Raw genomic sequence first — 16,296 nt, 5'->3', positions numbered from 1 at the left:
ACAGTACATCTTGGTTCTTCACGACTTATTTTTCAGATTCATTTTAAGTCACTAATGAAACAGAAATCGAGCTCTGCTGTGGTTGAAGGACTGTAGTCGATTTTCTCCCTAGGAAGGGAGTCGATTCTTATATGATGTGACAAAGTATCTTGATTTAAGAACAAGTGGGTGAAAGGATATTTACAAAACGTCGTAGTCACCATGACTTTTATCCAAAATGAAACAAAACAAAGATGGTACGTAATAGCTCATTTTATTATTCATTGCTGTAAACTACAGAAAACTAGAGATTCCTGGGAACTGCAAAATATGTCATATTTGCCGACCTCGACGAAACTAGCATGTCAAAGGTGATCATAGGAAGCCGGAATACTATTGAAATAGACGATGATGTGTGGGAACAATTTATGTTGCTGAATTCCATCACTATCGCCAAAATGACCAAATATTTATTTGCAAGACTGTAACATATAAATGTAAATGTAAAATAACCGAATAAATTTATTAGGCTATCGCAATACTTAAGCGATGGCGGACTCACTTTCTTTCACATCAACTATTCATTTCTAAATTTATTGTTTTCCTGTTAACATGTTCTGTAATCTTCATGCAATTGGAGGAAATAAAGATATCTATCTATCTATCTATCTAACTCTGCCGAAATTTCCATCCAGAACATAAAGAACCGGATGAACAGGATGTTCATTCAGAATCAGAGTAACGAATACCTGTCACAGCTAGAGTATTAGTATTAACGACCTAACGAAGAGGAAATGCCCTTCAATGCCTACTTAATGAGAACCAAACAGAAATTGAAACCGAAGGAACACAAAAGAACATGATTCAAAAGAAGATGCGTATGAAACCCTTTTATATGTACAAAGTGGACGATCGTGTTAAAATAGCTTATTTGAAACATTCATTACAGAGGGAAAACGATAAAAAGGGGACCGATGAAGTGTTCGTTGTCAGAATCCGCTTTGAGAGACAAGATCTGCCTTTGTATAGATTAGTAGATTTCGACGGAGAACATATATCGGAACGTTTTACAGTCAAGAGTTGCAAAGAGTTAACGCAGATGAAAATATGACTTGGAAAACGACAAAATATTAAAAGAACGAAACGGTACGGCAAAACGGAAGTGTTTGTGTCTTAGTTGCACTGGCTGAAGAAGTTCAACTCGTGGTTTAATAGAAAATGAAGATTAAGATTAAGGAAAATCTTTAGGATATATGAATAGGAAGGGTTTAGTAAGAGTCCCTTCACTATTCGTCAGGATGACAATCATATTGTTTTTTAAGTTTACGGGCAGTGCTGATATACACAGTAACACCGCGCCCCACGATTTTAGGGTTACTCTGCCGAAACTTCTATGTCTCTTACGGTACTTGGTCGTGTCTCGGAAATTACGGGGCACGACGTTAAAATCCCATAGAACTTTACGATTCTTATTATCTGTGCAACGACTCTATTGTCTGAGGCCAAGAAATACGAGGGCTGATTGATATGTTGCGAGCCCAACATTTAGGATTCGAATTTTGCCTGACATATTGTATTATTTTTCAACATAATCCCCTTCAGTATCTATACACTTTTGCCAGCAATGTTTAAGGGCCTCCATGCCACTTTCTAGAACGCCTTTTATTTCGCTGTTCAGAAAGTCATCCACTGCATGTATGACGTCATCGTCGGAATAAATGTGGGTGCCTGATATAGCTGTTTTCAGTTTTCGAAATAGATGAAAGTCTGATGGAGCGAGATCAGGTGAATAAGGCGGATGCACAATCAATTTAAAGCCACAATAGTGAATTGCAGCTATGGAAAACCGAGACCATAACCTTCCCAGCTGAAGGAACAGTCTTTGCCTTTTTTGGCTGAGGTGTGCCAGGGTGCTTCCATTGTTTCGATTGTTGTTTGGCCTCTGGGGTAAAATGATGGACCCATGTTTCATCCAGAGTGACAAATCTATGAAGAAAGACGACAGGATCTTCCTCAAAAAGGTTAAGATTAACACGCGATAATATGCGTTTGTTGTGCTTCTGTCCAACTGGTCGAAAACTTTCTCATTGTAAGATCCTCGGTCTGAATGGAATGTACTCTTTCCTGTGAAATACCAACTCTACGTGTTATGCATATTTTTTTTAACAATATCATGAACTTTATTGACCATTATGGGGTTGCAACATTGACAGGCCCCAGGACGGGGGTCATCCTAAAGGTTCTCAAAGGTTTTCAAAATATTAAATACTGGCCTAAAAATACCCTATCCTCTGGGCCGGCGTTATAACACCAAAAGACGCCAATGGATCTTTATCGTGCAAGTTAGATATTCTCACACGGGACACCAATTTAAGTCCTATGAGACGGACTAGATGTTAGTCGTAAACGGTTGACTTGTAAGACTTCCTTCGATGTCTGATTAAGAATATACGATAATCGCGAAGTGTTTAAACGTGTGATTCTACCAAAAATAATCACAAATACCGGTAAAATAACTTCTTACCAATAAATTTATAATCATAAACTATATACCCTATTTCTTACCCGCCTGCTAATTTTACTTTCAAAATGAAAGGACGGTACTCTCACAAGTTAACGTTGTTCAACTTGCTATAAGCGTTATTTCAAGCATGCATGTTCAGCTACAGTACGTTATTTAATGCATGTCTGACCTGGGGTTTAGATGAAAAGAACAAGTTGGTCTTACGAAAATCTCCGAGCAAAGCTGAAATAAAAAATATATTCCCTTTTCAACCATAGAAAATCCACTTAACTAATCCAGTACTTTAATATTTTCTAAAACATATCCAGAATTATTCAAAGTTCTTCAAAGTTACAGAAATAGAGTCGTCCTCTGATGCTTCCATTCTGTCTACACTCCCGACACAAGCAATACGGGAACAGCGCGTTAAGCCGGTGTTTTTATACGAATCGCGCCTTTCAAAGCCAGCAATTTTCCCGGAACTTTTCGCGATCAGATACACACTTCGCTTTCCCACCATAAAAGGAGTTGCTTACAATCACCTCTGTCACGTGATTTTAGATCGGGCATGCACCAAAACACTACGCGATTTGTGCGCCTATAAATTGTGGACTAGGCATATTATCGAAATAGAGTAAATATTTTAATTTAAAAGAATTGAGTGAATATGGCGATAAATTCATTCTTTCCTGTGTGTTGTTTTAACACCGATGAGAATCGGACACTTAGGCCTATGTAAAGTCTAAAATTGTCTATTTATTTCGTTTGATTTCGTTTCGTTTCGTTTGATTTCGTTTCGTTTCTTTCGTTTCGCTTTCGTTTCGCACTTTACAGGTACCCGATATTAGTATACCGGGTCAAGGAAATAGTAAATATATCTGCGGCGCAGTATACGTTATGCCAAAGTTGAAATAACTTAAGCTGACGGTACAGATTTGTCAGTCAAGGAGAAAATGGGGATCATCAATCTGATTTTACAGATGGATTGCTACAGGAATGGGGTATTAGTATCGCTCAACACCAGTTAATATCCATGGAAAGCATACCTGAAAGTGTTGCTGTCTAGTGGCGGTGATGCATTGAACACACTGATGTAGTCTCATTTGTTCGAAATAGACGACTAAGACATCAACGATCCTGATCCAAATGTTACTGGTACAAACGCAGGATTGAAAAAAGATATCCTTACAAGGAAAAAAACAAACAAGAAATTTGAATAAGAAGGGCCACTGTAACTTCCTTTTACTTTAAATTCCTCATAATACAACTGTTCAATATTGTACGACTGTCTTTGTCGAAATGACCAACATTTTGCTTGGACAAATTTTATCTTGACTGAACACATTACCAAGTAAACGTAATGATTCAAGAGTCGATAATGTTGAGATTTGTAATTTATCATCAGGATTGTTGAACAATACGAGGTAATGACAATTCCTTCTCTGGATATTTGCTAAAGTACAGATTATGATTGATTGTTATTACTGATAGATTTATATCATGGCTTCCTTTTGTGAATATCTCATTAATACGAGGATCGTTTGAAGCTGAAGACATGAGAGTACATCCTGAGCTTGAGAATATGATTTGACAAATACATTACATCTGTGTTTCATATTGATCGATCCTGGTACCCTTCCATGTGCGCCGCACAAATGATGTACCAAGAATATTTTTTCCTTCTTTGTACCATGATCATCTTCCATATCACGCTCTGTTGTTAGGCTATTTTTTGTGATAACCGAACGCCCTGTCGCAGACATCAGATAAAACATTTTTTTGTGTAGTTTTATATATTTTTTAATTTTGGCACAAAAGAATGTTATATGTTCGACCGTATAATAATTGTGAGGTGATTGACTTGGCTGTGCAATACTAGGGGAGCGCTACGGGCTAAACGTAAAGGGGAGTAAGGTATGTCCCAACCTTTCAGGGGCGCTTGAATCCATTGATCTGACCTTCTGAGATGGTCTTGAGGAAGGTGTAGTATATCGGGGTAATCGTACGTTTGTCTGTCTTGTAGTTCACGGAGTGTAAACCGTTATTTCCGGCGCGCAACTACGAATGGGTGGCGTGGGTGAGCGGGCGGGGCTGCTGGCGAACAGGTAGATAATAATATTCAAAAACTGGACAGAGTTGCCCTTTAACATCGTCCGAACAACATCCAATAACAGAAACATATATTGTTTAGTTCTATCTACACCAATTGATATTAAATCTGAATCCACAAATCTTTTTCGTTTATACATACATTCGTTTATCAAATAAACTCATCTAAAACAAACATATTAGTCAAAACCTCCGTGTATTTGTGAAAAAAACCAGGTGAGGCCTGCGCGATTTTTATTTACATGTTTGGTTCTTTAAATGGAACTTATTCGAAAATGAATATGATTCGAGAATTTACACAATGTATCCCAATATTATACGACTCATTGAAACACCTCCATTTCTATAGCAGTACATTATACGGCTGATTGAATTACCGTTGATCATGATAAGAAGGGACTTCTCTATACATCATCTAACGCTATTCATATGTATTTAAATACAATAAGCTTTCCCCCACTTCTTGTCTTACTGTCTGACCATGTAGCAGTAGCAGGGTGACTTGAACTATACCAAACCTCATTGAGGTATTGTTTCTTCTTTGATGACAACATCCTAAATAACTAATTGAAAAAAGTAAACTGTATATATCTATTTTGTTCCTTTACATTCTAAAATACAAAGCGATCACTTCACGATCATCATAGGCGGTACACTTTTTTGTTGTTTGCTTAAACTGTAATGTTACGGATGATTGAATGACCGTTGATCATTCTTCTATACATCGTGTTATCGTCCATCAAACTCGAGGGTATTTTCCCGGAACCCCCCATACTAGCTTACCGCAGACCAAAAAACATCAAAGATTTGGTAGTCAGTGGTAATCTACCTTCACCATCTAATGCTTCAGCCAATGGCTGTTTCGATACATGTAGCAGTAAGAGGTGTAAACTCTGTCCGTACACTCACAACACCAATTCATTCAATTGTGAGACTAATGGACAGAAATACCGCATCCTTCAGTCAGTCTCCTGCACATCGGCCAATGTAATATACCTTATTACGTGTGCCAAGTGTAGCATGCAGTATGTAGGGGAGACCAAAACACCACTGAATCTGAGGATAAATAACCACCGTTGTTCTATCAAACAGAAACGCCAGGACTTGCCAGTAGCGAGACATTTCAACATGCCGAGCCACACATGGCACGACATGTAGGTTGTCCCCATTGACCACTGGAGGGGTTGGAATGACCAGCAACGCCTGAATAGGGAACGACATTGGATCAACCAACTACAAACCGGCTACCCACTCGGCATGAATGAGAGATAATCCTCCATATGTTACGTAGTTGAGGGACTCTCACAATAGAAACTCCTCACTATATGTAAAAACTGCAGATTTATTCGCCTCTATCATTCATTTGGAGTTGAAATGACGGAATAAATATCTATTCCCGCCACACACAACAGATATTGTGCACAGGTTCATCACATGTGTTATCAAAGGACCTTACAACGGACGGGGAAAACCCCCATCTGGGGAATTCCCGCCTTTTTTCCACCTGTAGTCCTACGCCATCCTATTTTTAGTAGGGATGTACATTGTACACTGTATATGTTTGTTCTTCAAAGCTTATTCCAATAATCTCTATTCTCGCTTATAGGAAGTACCCACTCCATATGTTAATTAATCAGACCAACCCCTACAGGCCCCACAAACGCACTTCCCTTAGGGACTTGGTTTACATGATACAGCAGCTGATTGGCTGAATAAGTTGTGCAAGTACATGTTGTCGGTTTGTGACGCGTCGTCCTGACACTCGGTTTTCGTCACGATAATATGATCTTTCGACCACCTTTTTGTTTGGTTTCTAATGCCTAAATTTTACCTTTCTACACAATTACATCTATATGATTTTAGTATTTGTTCCATTTCGTTTAAACGAACTAATTTTGATATGGGATTGGCCACCCGATATTGTCACTGCAACCCGCTGTTTGGGCCGAGTTTTGCGGGACGAAATGTACATATCGAGAGAAAAAACCAATAACAAAAGCATTCATGACATAACACGCGCTGCCATCACATCGAATCAACCCGCGATTCTTTTCTGTTAAACCTTTAAGTTATATTATTTATTTATTTATTTATTTATTTATTTATTCATTCATTCATTTACTTTTAGCATCTGTACACCACCAAAGATGTTTCCTTATTAATCATAATAGGCCCTCGGTGAATTAAGTATCGACCGAGGGGGATCATTTTTACAACATTACGATATTATTTGTTGTTTATACCTACTATATTTGTGTAACTGTTCCATGTTCTATGTCTATATGTGATCGTATGTAATTTACCTGTGTCTTGATAAAGGGGCAGATTGCCTCGAAAATTCGACAATTTACTTGTCTGTACTGTCGTTATTACTACTTGACATATATCTATTTCTAGTAATACGCATCCAACATTTGTTTGTTAGGATCCAGTACCTATATTGGTTTATACCGTCGTTATTACTTACTAGACCCTATATATATATAAGAAGTATAGAAAAGTTTGAACAATTATCCTGCAGAAGAAAAGGGAAGCTGACAATCAGGCCGGTATGTGCTGTCGTGGTTGTGTCTTTGGGCAATACCTTATTGCTCTGGATGGCATGCAACTTGTATGTTGTTCAGTGAGGTAGTCACCAACTACTACAATGAGACTCTGCCTCAAAATGACCCTGGTTGTTCATGGGGTGATAAACCAAGCATACAACAAAAACATATGTAAGAGTAGGACATGCTTCCTTAGATATAAGAGGTTGAAAAATTTACTGAAAACACTATTTACTATGCTTGATTAAGCCTCATTTACATTAACTATTGCTCAAAATCACATAAAAACAATCTAAAACTTGCTAAACACCTAATTTGTCATTTAGGATGAATAAAGGTTGATGATTCACTCATATCTGGTCATGATATTAAGATTGAATATAATGTAGTGATAATTGAATAATTATTCATTTTTTCTTTATAACAAACCCAAAATAACTATCGCACAATCTCTACAGACTAATCCTGGTTTATTTTACCCGTTCTGTTAACCAGTAACAGTATATATGGAAACAAATAAAAAGCATTGTTTTTTTATGAAACCGCTATTTTCAACAGATTTTCACAATAATATACGGTATGCGTCAATTAAAATTTTATTTTGACATAAAATGATGCATGACATTTTTAAATGGTATATCACTATTCATCGATTAGAAACGCATTTGTTCCTAAGCTGAACTTAGGTTGGTTTGTGTTCTGGTTTTATCACCACACATATGGTTCAGTCATGCAGGATCCTTTTGATGCTGGGTCTCCTTGTTGTAGTTTGTGATTACCTCATTGAACAACACATAAGAGGCCCTGATTTTGACATCATATGATATGCATGACATTTTGTAATCTTTGATGGTATATGTCACTATTTATCGATTAGAATACCGCGAGTACATCTGCTACTTATAAACTTAACTTAGGTTTGTGTGTTTGCTTGTTTTATCACCACGTGTATATGGTTCAGTCAGGGTCATTTTGGGGCTGGCTCTCCTTGTAGTAGTTGGGTACTACCTCATTGAGCAACATACAAGAGGCCCTGAACTTATGCATTGATAGATGCCAATTGATGTATCATAATCAATTAAGTGTCATATTCCAGACTACTGTACAATTGTGAGAATTATTACACTGGTAACCCCAAAACCTTCAATTTCCTCGCGTCAGTATTAATTTTAAAACAAACACTGGTAACCCAAAAATCTTCAATTTCCTCGCGCCAGTATTAGTTTTTAAACATAATATGGAGGGTTTTAAATGTCCCCAGAGTAAATAAAGTGCAAGTGAGGAAATTAAGTGCAAGTGAAGGTATTAATGCTAAAGGAAGGGAATTGTACACAAGTGTTCATCAAGGTCATGGGATGAGCAACTGACCCTTTATTTCCGATCGGTCAACCAAGATGACCGCCACAAACTTACTTGCCTCTGACTGGGGAAAAAATTAGATATTGTTTGATTTCGATTGAAATTGGTATATAGAGGTATAAGGGGACTGCAAATTCCACTGCATGGGTATCCTTGACATATCAACCATACCAAGGCTTCTGATTGGTCGAAGTTTAGATATTTGATTTGGATGAAAATGGTAAATATAAGGGAATTCGATTTCAACCATTTGAGATTCATATAGCAACCACATGGAGGCATCCAATTGGTCAAATTTTAGATGCAAATTCAACCTCATGGGTTTTGTTGTCATAGAACCACGGTGATGCTTCTTATTGATCGAAATATTGACATTGAGCGATTTTGATGAAAACCAGGACTCGTGCATTAACAATAAGTACACGGTATTATGGTACCATATGGTACTACGGTCAGCCGAGAAATACAATCAACAAAAGTGCGACGGTAACAAAAACATGCACGAAATGTAAACAGGACGGTCAAAGAACACCAGAGTGTGAAAATGATTGGGTGTGTAACATATGTTAAGAGTTTGGACATAAGCAAATTGATTGCAAGGCACATTTGAACCAAACAGTCCAGAAAAGCGTTATCGAAACAAATAAAGGAGATGAAAAAGAGGAGGGTAACACCACAGACAACAGTACAGATGAAGAACAAAAGGTAGAACCAGACCAGAAACAAAGAAAAGAACGTAAGGTGAAAAAAGGAAACAGGCAACTAAAGAACCAGAAACGGACACCACAAAACAAAACTCCTTGAAGAATTTCGGCTTCATGGGAGAAAGGGATCTTAAGGCCCAAGTACAATCGAGGGATCGCAGCAAGTCGAAGCAGCGACAATGAACATAATATCCTTGAATACGCAAGGATTAAGAGATAAAAATAAAAGATGGAGGCTTTACGAGTGGTTAAAAAATCAAAACTTGATATTGCTTTTCTGCAAGAAACACATTTTACAGATAATTTAACTAACACAATAAACTGGGAAATGCAAAATTACGAATGTATTTTTAACAGTTATGGTAGTTTCGATTTTAGTAAAACAATCTTAAGATAATAATATGATGAATTTTAAAGTGTCAAACGAAGAAAGGTATGTATTGATTAATCTGGAAATAGATAAAAACTATCATTACGTAAGTAAACGTTTATGCACCAAATGACGAAAAAAATCGGAATCCTTACCTAAAAAAGAAATTGAAAAAAGAAAAAAAGAGAGAGCTTCAAATTAGGATTCGTAGTGATAGGCGGAGATTTCAATGAAGTACTTAACGAGAAAGACAGGAAAAGTAGCATAACGAATTATAAAGTAAGAAATACATACGGATTTAAACAGGTGAAACAGGCATACAAATTGTTAGACATATGGAGAGACAGAAATAAGCAAAATTATCAATACACATGGAGGCGAAACAGATATTTAGCAAGCAGGATAGATTATGTTTTGATAGAAGAAGAATTTTCAAATTTTGTGAAATCGGATATTTGACCTGCCCAAATAAAACTTACTGAACAAAAGGCAAACATGGGATTACTGTAAAGCTAAAATAAAAAGCGAAACTTTAACATTTTGTAGAAAAAAGGCTAAATAAAAAAGGTCAAAAACAAACAAGTTGGAAGATAGGTTAAAATTCTTGAAGAATAAAAATAATGTTTCTGCAGAAGAAGAAATAGAAGTTGACACTTACGGAAAGAGCTAGAACTATTGTATGAGGTAAGGGCAGGAGGGGCACAAATAAGGGCGCGGGAAAAAAGGTCAGAACAGGGCGAAAAAAATAGATATTTTCTGGGCCTTGAAAAATAGAGACAATCTAAAAGTGTGATTCGAAGTATTAGAGATGAAACAGGAAATGTAGTATCGAAACCTCGCGACGTTCTAACAACTATACACAATTTCTATGAAAAATTATACAATTCTTTAAATATAAGTAAAAATAAAATTGATGAATATATCCATAATACAGAATTAGATTATAAATTAACAGATAACGAAAGTAAATCTTGTGATGGCTATATAACTTACGAGGAGAGCACTAAGGCTATTTTTAAAATGAAACTAAATAAAAGTCCTGGCACCGATGGACTTTCTGTAGAATTTTATTGATGTTTTTGGGACAATATAGGGAAACTAGTTACAGAATCATTAAATGAAGCGCACGAACATCAAGAACTCAGTGAAACGCAAAAAGTAGGTTTAGTTTCCTTAGTTTACAAGAAAAATGATATATTGAGTCTTAAAAATTGGAGACCAATCTCTTTACTTCAAAAGAAGTAATGACAAACTTTTCACACAGACCAAAATGGTTATATAAAAAATAGATTTATTGGATATACATGTAACATTAGAAAAATTCAAAATATTATAGATTATTCGGAAAAGTTTAATATAGACGCGAGTATAATCTTTCTTTCTACCACAATACCCTGTGCTATTCAACTCTCAGACCATCAGTTAATCATTACAGCTGTTGATTAACAATCTGTTTATACCCCACGTGGTATAAACTCTGTACGCATTTTGATTGGCTAACACGGTGAACTTTGACCCAAGCTGCAATTGTTATTGACGTCATCAATAATCTAATGACGTCACATCACCGGGTCCCGGACGTCACCGGTACACTTTATTTGCATACGCGGGGATTTCGCAGTTGAGACTTCTTTGTTTTTGAAATTCTTAGCTTTAAAGATTTTAGAAGATTTGGAACGAACAAAAAAGTATGCAATATGGTCTATCTCACTTAAAACCTGTCTTGTAAAAAGTCAATCGTACAGTGTATTAAACAAGCAGTTCAGATATCTTTCAAGCACTTGTACCCTAGTATTCCAGCAATGCCTAATTCGCGGAAACCATTGAACACAATGTGTGGATTAGCCTTTAGGTATTCTATCGCCGACACAATCTACTTTGCAGACAATGGTTCGAGTGTGGTCATTGACAAGTCCACATGCATTTCAATTCCGTTTCGGAGATTTCTGCCACTTGATTTGCATAATGGTCCTCAAACGCTTCCCGCATTTTGTCTTTCACACATTTTTGTACACTTAAGTCCATTGGTTGCAACTTGGCAGTGCAGTTGGGCGGGACATATATGTATACAAGATGGTTTGATAACATTTTCTTTTTCGAAATTCCTCTCTAAGCTGTGCACTGAAAAAAATCCAAAATAACAAGTGATTTCTGTCCCAATGGCAAATCCATCTCATCCTTCACGTCTATGGTATACGGGACAACAATCTTTTCCAAGTATGAAAATGATGTTTCCGTGTTGGCTCAGTGGTTAGGTGTATGGGTTATATGCCAGTCATCAGGAAACTTGTATTTTGCATGGCAGAGGTCGGTTTTCCCCTGGAAGATTATCTGGGGTGGAAGAGTATATCTCTCTTATCGTCCAAACCGACTATTTCCACACGGTCACTTCCCTTTTCTGCCATTGTCCATTTACTTACAGGTACAAGATGTATACCAGTGTGGTCCCAGTTAATCATAAGCTTAGGAGGAATGCGATGTTTGATGACTAGATTTTAATGCCACCTAGATATTTCATCTGAAGTTTTTTTATCACTGGCTTTGCTTTAGAATTCCTTCTTCGTTTCACCACATTCTTTTTAGTAATGAAGATGCCCAGTCTCTGGTGATATCAATGTGACCGCCATTATCCACCAGCAATGTCCTATCCTTTGATTTCACTACACCTTTAGCTAACGCTTTGACAATCCGTGAATTGATGTTAACCCCTTTCCCACAGAGTTCCTTAATTATCTCCTGTACTTGAGTGTCCATAACTTCGCAACGCATAAGATGTTTACCTCTTTTCTTGGGAGCAAGTTCAAATATATCATCACTCTCTTTAAAACACAATTTTTTTTTCTTGGATATTTCTTTTAAATATCTTGACTTGAAATTTCTTACAGTTGTTGACTTGAAGTCCGCAACGTCGTTGAAATGATAGATTGTTTGAGGTGTTGAGTGTTGCTTTGAGTATTTACCTATCTCAGCTTTCAATGAGGGTGTAAGTATCTGGTATTTCCCTCTTGGTGTAGTTTTTTTCTTGGATTTATTCACAGTCGTAAGTTCATCATTACATAATTTCGTCATTTTTGTGTCCGCATTTTCAAGTAAAATATCACTTGCCACATGTTTAAAAATGTTAAAATCGATTTAGAAGCCATGTCGCGTACACATGGATTAAAAGGCATGTGGCTAAGTGACAGGAATATATAGCCTTTGTTTGAAAAGGTATTTACTGAGAACATATCAGTATAAGCCTTTTGTATGGGGCGTTTTGTATTTCGTCTCACCAGGTTGCACAGGAAAACAGTTTTCGCTTTGTACACAAGTTAATCGATCGATCGAGAAGCGACTTGTCCTTGAACACAGCTAATGCAACATGTATGAAAACAACGTGAATGAATGTTATGACATATTTAGATGTAAACATACCTTTATTGACGCATTTTTATCAAAAACAACATTCCAACACACATCAACACAGACCGCGGAAGCTAGTAATGGGTATGTAGTAGATGAACGGAAAGACGGATGCTATAATCCGGATATTGTTCCTACGATTTTTTTCGTGAAATTTTGGTGTGTTTAATTTTGGCTCATTCTTCCCAGGCGCCAAAGAAACCAAAATAGAACCACATCAAAAATATCCCAAAGTACGGTATTAATTTTTAAAATGAATATCGAAAATTTGTCGTATATTGAAAATATCAAGAAATAGTATAACGGATTTATATTATGATAACATGGAGTCAATAATATGGAGGAACAAAAATATTCTTTGTAGAAAACCTTTAATTAACAAACTATGGACAGAGAGTGATATTCTTTTCGTAGATGATACACTGTATTTTATAAGAATACGGACAAATTGATGAAGAGGTTATTTGTAATAAATTAAACGACAAAAGAAATTGGATAACCGAGACATTAAAAGTAAAGAAAAAAATACCTAAACATTGTCAAAACATATAACATTTGTACCATCGGAAGAACCACGAAAAACAAAAATTAGAAAAGATAAACGTATTATGGTATATGTAGATAAAACTATTAGTAGTAAATGCCTAGTCGATTGTACAGATAAGGATTTCTATAACATTGTTGTAAACAAAACAAAAAATCGAAAATGTGAAAAGCGAACATATGTGGCAAGAACAATTTAAGCCGGACATTGATACATTAAAACATACGTTTAATTGTATCCACAATGAATTGAGTGATAACCGATATAAAGTGTTTAAATGGAAGTTGTTTCATTATATAATACCATGTACATTTTTTTTTCTAAAAAGATGGAGAATTTAAGAAAATAACTTGTGTACTATTTGTAATGTTACCGAAGATTATTCACATTACTTCATAGAATGCAAATATTTTAATGAGATATTGGACCTAGCATTAGAGATATTTAAAAAATGTGGTTATTGTATCAATATGAGAAAACTGCAGTTTTTTTATATATGGGTATAAGATTTATGAAATAATTGGAGCGATATAGATATTATACTGAGTTTGATTGGTTATAAGATGTATTAAGTCTATCATACAAGTGAACAGAAACGTAAAGTAGTTAATGTTATGTCGGTATCTAAATATGAATTAAAAAATGTACAGCTAATATACAAGAACAAGATAAGAATGCTTAATGCGTTTATTCATAAGTTGAATTTTTAGTGTGGAGTCTGGTTAATTGTGTCGATAGCTATGTGAATGTGGTAAGAGTTGATATGACCAACACTGAAACATGGCTCTCGGTAAGATTGATCAGACTACCGGTAACTGAAACATTGAACTAATATACTTGATAAGAATACAGTATGAATTAACAATAAAAGAAAACTGTTTAAGCACTATGATGATAAAAAAAGAGAACATATTGACATCACCAATTGCAAAACATATTATCGTACACGTATATATGAGTTTAAGTGTGAAACTGGATATGTCTATATGTCTATGAGTCCGTCGGTTCTATGTGTATGTTTGACCGAGTTTGCACTGTATATCTTGTCTGTAATTGCGTCGATATAAAGTGTACCTGTCTTTCTATGAGTATCTGTATGACTGTGTTTATGTTGACTCTAAAGTGAGATGTATACAAGTCTTTGTGTATATAGACGTCAAACGGATCTAATGAGAATTTATGTACGTTTGTATGTACGTATGTACATGTATGCATGTATGTTTGAAGGTAGGAGCATGTAAGCGAGTACGAAAAGAAATAGTAATGGAAGTAAGCAATGGAGCATGAAACATGTTGGGTATTGTGTAAATTGTAAGAATTGTAAAGAGTCGAGATCACTATAGACTATAGGCTAGTTTTAAACCATTAGCATCAAGTCCGTCGGATGGGACAATAAGACGGCACCCGAATGGTACAGACAGTAGCAGAGGGACTCCAAGAAAGGCAGATAAGTGGAGGAAGGACAGATGTGACCACGGTCTTCTCCTTGATTCGATAATAAGATCTTTTAACAGCGGCTGATAGGTTAACAACTAGAGGGTAGTTAGCGAAAAAGTGAGCGACTACAAGGTAGTTCGGCGGTCATGTCAGCAACCACGGTATAGGTAGTGTTGAGGGTCTAGCACCTAGCTAGTGGTTAACAACTAACTAGCCATAGACCAGCAACGAAACACCAGGGGGTTAGGTGGCCGATAACAATAGGTCGTAATAGTCAGAACGTCAGATGGTATATATTGTAGTCACTAACTCCCCGTATAGTCAGCGGTTACACACAGATTGGCGACCAGTAAAGACCGGCAACTAGCCAAAGTGGTAGTTGTTAGTGGGAAAACGATCCCGGTCGATAATGAATTCATATTTATATATATATATATGACTGTATGGTGAATATTCCTTATACTATTTAATGCTACCAAATAGTAGTAATATTTGTATGGGAGCCTGAAGTTGGTTCCGAGTTCCGAGTTCCGTTTAAGTAAAACGGATAAAAAACGGAACTCGAACCAATTCCGGGATCCGTTTACCGAGTTCCGTTTTACTTAAACGGAACTCGGAACTCGGAACTCGGAACCAACCTCGGGCTCCTTATTTGTATATACTTGCATATGTAGACTAGTGACTAACCAGAATCTTGTAGATTTAGTGACGGATCCATTTGTAAACGTGACATATTTTGGCTGCAGCGTTCGGATCCTACTTATTCTCTCTGGCAATCACTCATGCCAGAAAGCAAGGTCATGGTTTGCGATGGTTTACATCTTTTAGTTCTGACTTGATTAAACAAACACTTGAGAATGATTTAAATCCAGCTACAAGTAAGTTTGATTTTGTCAATTTTACTCAGCATCATCTCATGAAATCACAGGCACTCGATGGTACGGACACTCCATAGTATAGACGCAACGCCATTAAATATTACCTCATTATCCATACAAAATACGCAGAGCGCTAGAAAGCTTAGTAACCAATAGTACGGACAGCTCATAGTACAAACACTGGATAGTATGGATACCAAAAAGTACAAATAATAAAAATTCAAATCCATCAGTTACTACATGTTCAGGTTTCTGTTTATCCGGGCGCAATCCTGGTTGTTCAGAAAATGATAGTACGGAAACCCGTTTGAAAGGACACTTTATAATCCGTTTTTCCATAGTCTTGCATGTGCATGACATAGGTAGCGGATTATTTCGTTTCTATTAAAGGTCAATGGTCGGGTATGTTTCCTACATCATTAAAAAATGATACACTTCGATACAGAACGGTACAAATAATCTTGC

At 36.5% G+C, this 16,296-nt stretch overlaps 1 protein-coding gene across 1 annotated transcript in view; it reads right to left on the bottom strand.

Moving 5' to 3' along the window:
- The window catches only part of LOC117316900 (snake venom 5'-nucleotidase-like), a 47,769-nt gene that overhangs the window by 30,610 nt on the left and 863 nt on the right, over positions 1-16,296 (bottom strand). The gene's annotated exons all lie outside the window — the stretch shown is intronic.

Source organism: Pecten maximus, chromosome 18 (assembly GCF_902652985.1).
Source record: "Pecten maximus chromosome 18, xPecMax1.1, whole genome shotgun sequence".
Classification (NCBI taxonomy): Eukaryota; Metazoa; Mollusca; class Bivalvia; order Pectinida; family Pectinidae; genus Pecten; species Pecten maximus.
Note: the sequence above shows the minus strand (reverse complement) of the source record. Positions and strands in the feature narration are given on the sequence as shown.